The sequence below is a fragment of the Octopus bimaculoides genome, chromosome 5 (genome assembly GCF_001194135.2).
Source record: "Octopus bimaculoides isolate UCB-OBI-ISO-001 chromosome 5, ASM119413v2, whole genome shotgun sequence".
In the NCBI taxonomy this organism is placed as follows: domain Eukaryota; kingdom Metazoa; phylum Mollusca; class Cephalopoda; order Octopoda; family Octopodidae; genus Octopus; species Octopus bimaculoides.
Window position 1 is genome coordinate 44,063,555 of NC_068985.1, and position 6,202 is coordinate 44,069,756.

Consider the following 6,202-nt stretch of genomic DNA (forward strand, 5'->3'; position numbering starts at 1 on the left):
TGTGATGCCCTTAGATGTCCGGGGCCGCACGCGCGCTACACTGGAGGTATCAGCGGGCGCGTCTCCCCCGGCCCGAAAGGGTCGGGAAACCTCTGAACCACCTCCCGTGATAGGGATCGGGGCCTGGAACCAACCCCGTGAACGAGGAATTACCGGTGCATGTGTGTTTATTATGAACAACATTATACACCTACCCAATTATTATTTCATCACTATTTCAGCAAGTACAGGGGGAATCAATATAATTTGCAGAACTATACACGAATTGTTTACATGAAATAAGACTTGCAAGTCTTGCAACTGTACATGAATTGTCTTCATGAAATAAGATTTGCAAGTCTTATTTCATGAAGATGATGATGATGAGCGTTCCAGTTGATACAATCAACTGAACAACCTGCTTATGAAATTAACGTGCAAGTGGCTGAGTGCTCCACAGACACATGTACCCTTTCTTCAGGGAGATTCACTATGACCAGGAATGAGACAAGGCTGGTACAGGTACAACTCATTTTTGCCAGCTGAGTAAATGGGAGCAACAAGAAGTAAAGTGTCTTGCTCAAGGACACAACCCACTCCCAGGAATTGAACTCATGACCTTACGATCATGAGCTGAATACCCTAACCACTGGGCCACACACCATCATATTTGATCATGCTAGCACTAACATGCAGTATAATTTATAAGTAGCATATTAATAATAATCTTTTCTATAGGCACAAAGTCTGAAATTTTGGTGGGGGGATAGTTGATTACATTGACCCCAGAGCTCAACTGGTACTTAATTTATCGACTCCAAAAGGACAAAAGGCAAAGTCGACCTCGGTGAAATTTGTACTCAGAACGTAGCGGCATTTTGCCTGGCGTGCTAACGGTTCTTTTCTACTCTAAGCACAAGGCTCAAAATTTTTGGGGAGGGGGCCAGTTGATTAGATCGACCCCCTGTATGCAACTGGTACTTAATTTATCGACCCCGAAGAGATGAAAGACAAAATCGACCTTGGTGGAATTTGAACTCTGAACATAGTGACAGATAAAATACCGCTAAGCATTTCGCCTGGCGAGCTAAGAATTCTGCCAGCTCGCCATCTTTAGCATATTAATAATATTCTCAACATACCATGTCTGTTCTTTGCAGTTAACTATCTGTCTGATCTATAGATGTATTTCGCTGAAATTAGTATCTCTGCTTCTGATTGTTTACCTCTTAAAACTGAACTTATCCCAGACTATCAGCATGAATGGAATTAATTTTTTCAAAAGAGTTTCAATTCTATAACTGTCATTCAATTTAAAGTATTTTTATCTCTGAATATTATTTTCACTGTTTCTTAGTGCCAATTCTAAAATATTCCATTAAGAATATATTAATGCGTTTCCCCACAACTCTGCTAGAAGTAATTGAATTTAGTTTGGTTCAGTTTCACTTGACTTCTTCCTGAGTTATTTTCCAGTAATTTATTTTTTAAAAATATACTAATTTAAAAAAAATCTTCTTTTGTTATTATTTATACATATGCATATATATGTATATATGTGTGCATGTGTGTTTATTATGAACAACATTATACACCTACCCAATTATTATTTCATCACTATTTCAGCAAGTACAGTGAAACATTTAGAAATAATACATTTCTAAATCTCTCAGAGAGATTTATGCAGTAGTGATACGATGAAGTAGTTGTATTATTCCCTTCAGGGGACTGTCACATTAAGTTGACAGCATACAACTACTTCACAGTGAAACATGTTTTACTGAAGAGGTCTAATTATACTGAAACATGTCAAGAGTTGTCTCTTGTACTTGCCAGAATAATTAAGATAGCATTGTTTATTGAGCTAATGTTGTCTTTTCCTCACCCTATTATTTATAATTAGATATTACTCATTACATCAAATGTGCTAACAATGAATTATCTATTGTTTTGTCACCCAGATAGTATCTCTGAGTAATTAATCTCAGTAATTTCTTTTAAAAATTATTGTAGTCCACCTCATTCCTTAACCTTTCTCCACCTTTATCTTCCGATTTTCTCTTTTAAAACTTTGTTTCTCCCTTCTGCTGTCTCGCTGTGTTGTTGTTAGCAGTCCCCTATAACATATTTGTAGCTTATGAATACTGGCTGGGCAATTCTGTTGGACATTTTTATCTGCATTCAACACATTTATCTATGACAATCTTCCTTCTAGTGTGTCTGCAGTCCTATAGTGCAGGATGCACTGAGATGATTGGGTGTTGCTGTTTAGATGCTGGTGATTTGGCATGACTGGCAGGAAATTGAACCCATTTTGGCAATAGCTTGCTTTTGCTGACTGAGCTTTTTGGCACTGGTGGCAAATATGTGTATACATACAGTCTCACAGAGGCAAAGAGGTTGAGCTCCTTTCGAATGTTGGGCTTCACAGAGGCAATGACTGAGACTTTGGCATTATGTTGTGCTTGAGAAGAAGACCCATCAAGCCAAGTAAAATCACAGTCGTGGCAGACACTGGTGTCACTCAAATGGCACCTGTGCTGGTGGAACATAAAAGCACCTTTCAAGCATTGGGCCTCACGGAGGCAATGGCTGAGTCCATTTGGCATTATGTTGTGCTTGAGAAGAAGACCCATCAAAACAAGTAAAACTGCAGTCATGGCAGTACTGGTGTCACACAAATGGCATCTGTGCCAGTGACACATAAAAGCACCCATTACACTCTTGGAGTGGCTGGTGTTAGGAAGGGCATCTAGCAGTAGAAATCATGCCAAAACAGAATTAATATCCTAAAACAAAAGTGCCACGTAAAAAGCACTGGTGCTGGTGTTACATAAAAAGCACTGGTTCTGGTGCCATGCAAAAAGTGCCCAGTATACCCTGTAAAGTGGTTAGCATTAGAAAGGACATCCAGCTGCAGAAACCAAGCCAAAATGGATAATCAAAACTAGTGTGGTCTCTGGCTTTGCTAGTTCCTGTCAAGATGGCTAACTTATGCCAGCATGGAAAACGGTCATTAAATGTTGATTAGTTTAGTAGTTATGTGTGTACAAGTTAGTTGTCAACCAGAATAGAAAAATGCTTCATGGTGCCAAAGAGTCAGCGTCGAATCAGTGATGCCAAACAGGCAAAGCCAAAACAGCTGTACTAAAACATCTTAAAGACCAATTTAGAACATACATGGGATCTCTATTTCTAAATGAGGGAGACTTGGTTACTGAATGAGCAAGTCCAAACCACACCTAGAGAAAGGTCACCTGATTGATTGGTCATTAACCCTTTAGAGTTCAGATTACTCTGTCAAATGTAATGCTTATTTATTGACATTGTTTTGAATTAATCATGCATTATCTTTTAGCTTTGAGATTTCAATGATATGATTGCTTATTTTCAGAATGACATTGTAGGGTAGGTGTGAGAAGCCAGATTTGATCAATCTGAATGTAAAACAAGGTTTTGGGGTCAGTTAGAGCCTCTTTAAATGCTAAAGGGTTAAGCCATTCTAATCCCAGCCATGCAAATGTATTGTCTTCTGCTATCACAAAGGCCTTTGGTCTAGAGTTGCAGTTTTCTTTTTATTAGATTTGCTGATTAACTCTAGGTCAACCATGATCCACCAAAGCTATGATCTAGTCTTTCATCTTTCTCCTCATTGGTGGACATGTTAATTAGCTGAAGGTTAACTTTATCCAGTAAACATGATCAAAAGCATTCCACCAATGATCATCTTACCATCCTTTTTAAGATGTTTCAAATGTAATTTGAGGGAAATTTGGTTGGTTTTTCTAGCAGGTTAAGTGACTGTATGGAAATTCTCATTGGCTGATGGAAGTTATATGTAGTTTTAGATTCAGTCCTGTTGCATGACTTCTTGGGCAAATGTTTTCTACCACAGATCCAGGTGGATCAGTTTTGAGAGTGAAATTGAGTAGATGGAAACACTACAGAAACCTGTTAAGTAGAATATACCTGTTCTTAGTTGGTAAACATAATCTTCCACCTTGTTTAATATTACTGTAGCAGAAGCATGTTTGCTCTTTACCTTTAGGTATCCACATTTTGCCTCTTTACCCTTTTAGTATTGTAATAAATGTTGTAGTCATTTTTATCGTGTCTTCAATACTTATTGATGTTTGTTATCCTGACTCTTATTAACCCAGAAGATATTAATCGCCATGGCTTACGTCACACACACATCCTTTCCATTTTGCTAAATTACCAACACTTAGGTCTTTGGGTGCTTTTAGTGAATCCACTCTAAGTATATTTGGTGAAGATCTGTGGTCCTATGGTCCATGCATGCATAACAAGTTGTGGTTTTTCCCTTCTTCAGTCTTGGAGAATGTAGAAAGGCATGAGTGCAACACTCTCACTCATTCATAAAAAAATAATAAAAAAAAAAACCAACAAGAATTCGAAAGAATGTCAAAAATTATAATTGTAGTAATATCAAATTTTTTATTCAGAAATATACATTACATGATTAGTTTTCTCTTTCTATATTTTGAAAAATTATTCTTTGTTGTTATAAAACTTACAATTAGCTTCAGATGAAAGAATGTATAAACTCTACAACATGTATTGAGTATGTTTTCCTTCTGGTTAGACATATGATGATATAAACCTCCATCTAAGTTGCATAAAAATAATAAATGTCTTAATCCAATCTGATACCAGTTGTTTGCATATCTATACTTTATTCTATCATACACATACCAGCTCGTTTGAAATAAGCCAATCATCATTTAGGCAGCTATAGCATTTTAAGCAGCAGTTAGAGTTTAGGCAGGAAGTCAACCTGAGCACATATATACCTATCATTGACATAATATTTTATATATATATATATATATATATATATGAAAATAGTAATTAGTTATAACATAATTAGTTAAATTCTTTTAAATATGTCAGAATAATTATAGTACTGAGCAGCAAGATACCTCTTGAGCTAATAATTAACTATGACGTTAGGGGTTCTGGTTTTTAATTTAATAGATCAAAATTGGTTGAATTTCTAAAACTGAAATTCAATAAAAAAAGTTTACTTTTTTTAATAACTTCAGATTTAATTTTTAGTTTCTTATATTACAACTTAAAATTTCAAATTAAATAAATAAAGTGAAAAAACTATTTTAAAAACCAAAATTGGATAATCCTCTAAAATTCCAAAATAGGATTTTGATGGCCAAATTTGATATTTTGGTATTTTTTAAAATCCAAATTCAAGTTCAGATTTCAATTATACATTTAAAAAAAATTTGTGATTCAAATTTTTCCCCTCTTGATTTTAATTTATGGAAACACGACAGTTTCCTAAATTTGAAATTTCAAACTGAATATGTGAGAAAAAAAAAAAATAGTATTCTAATCTTTGGAAATTACAGTCCTAAAAAAAGTGAGGGTTGACAAAAGAAGTGAAATGGAGAGATGAAGCTGATATTTCAATAAAAAATCAAGTAATATCATTATTATAATAATTTTTAGCACACTAGTTATATAGGAATCAATTTTGTCCTTTCCAACATAGTTTGCCAAAAGAAAAGACATCAAATCTTGTTTTCCATTTTATTCAGGTTTCAACAAGATTCTCATAGGTTCTTTGAAAAGAATGTTGGAAACAATAATAATAAAATATCAAAATTGAAACCATGTATGCCTATTTCCTTTGATGTTGTTTTAATGTACCAGTAGCATTGATGTCTATCAAACAACATTCCTATTGTTCCATATGCAAAAGGCTTCAAGACTTGCTATCCGAGGTTTCCACAAGGCTGTCATAATTCAGAGAGTAATAGGAATGGTGTTGGATGTTTCTGATCAATAACACTGGATGTTTAGTTCATCAAAGAGATGTGTGTATATATACCTGAAAAAGCAAAAAAAATAAAAAAATTAAATAACCATGAAATATTATTTTTTGCCAGTGCCCCTAGACTGGCTCATGTGCGGGCAACGCATGAAATCTTTCGAGCGAGATCGTTGCCAGTGCCCCTGGACTGGCTCATGTGCGGGTGACACATGAAATCTTTCGAGCGGGATCGTTGCCAGTGCCCCTGGACTGGCTCATGTGCGGGCGACATGAAATCTTTCGAGCGAGATCGTTGCCAGTGCCCCTGGACTGGCTCTTGTGCGGGTGACACATGAAATGTTTCGAGCGAGATTGGGGCCGTCGTAGGATTTTCGAGCGAGATCGTTGCCAGTGTTCCTGGACTGGCTCATG

At 36.1% G+C, this 6,202-nt stretch overlaps 1 protein-coding gene across 1 annotated transcript in view; it reads right to left on the reverse strand.

The window, feature by feature from the left end:
* Positions 1-4,417: 4,417 nt before the first annotated feature.
* LOC106878262 (crystallin J1A) overlaps positions 4,418-6,202 on the reverse strand; it is a 387,015-nt gene continuing 385,230 nt past the window's right edge. The window contains exon 9 of the mRNA XM_014927435.2: positions 4,418-5,848. The gene's annotated coding sequence lies outside the window, so the exon portion shown is untranslated. The remainder of the gene's footprint in view (positions 5,849-6,202) is intronic.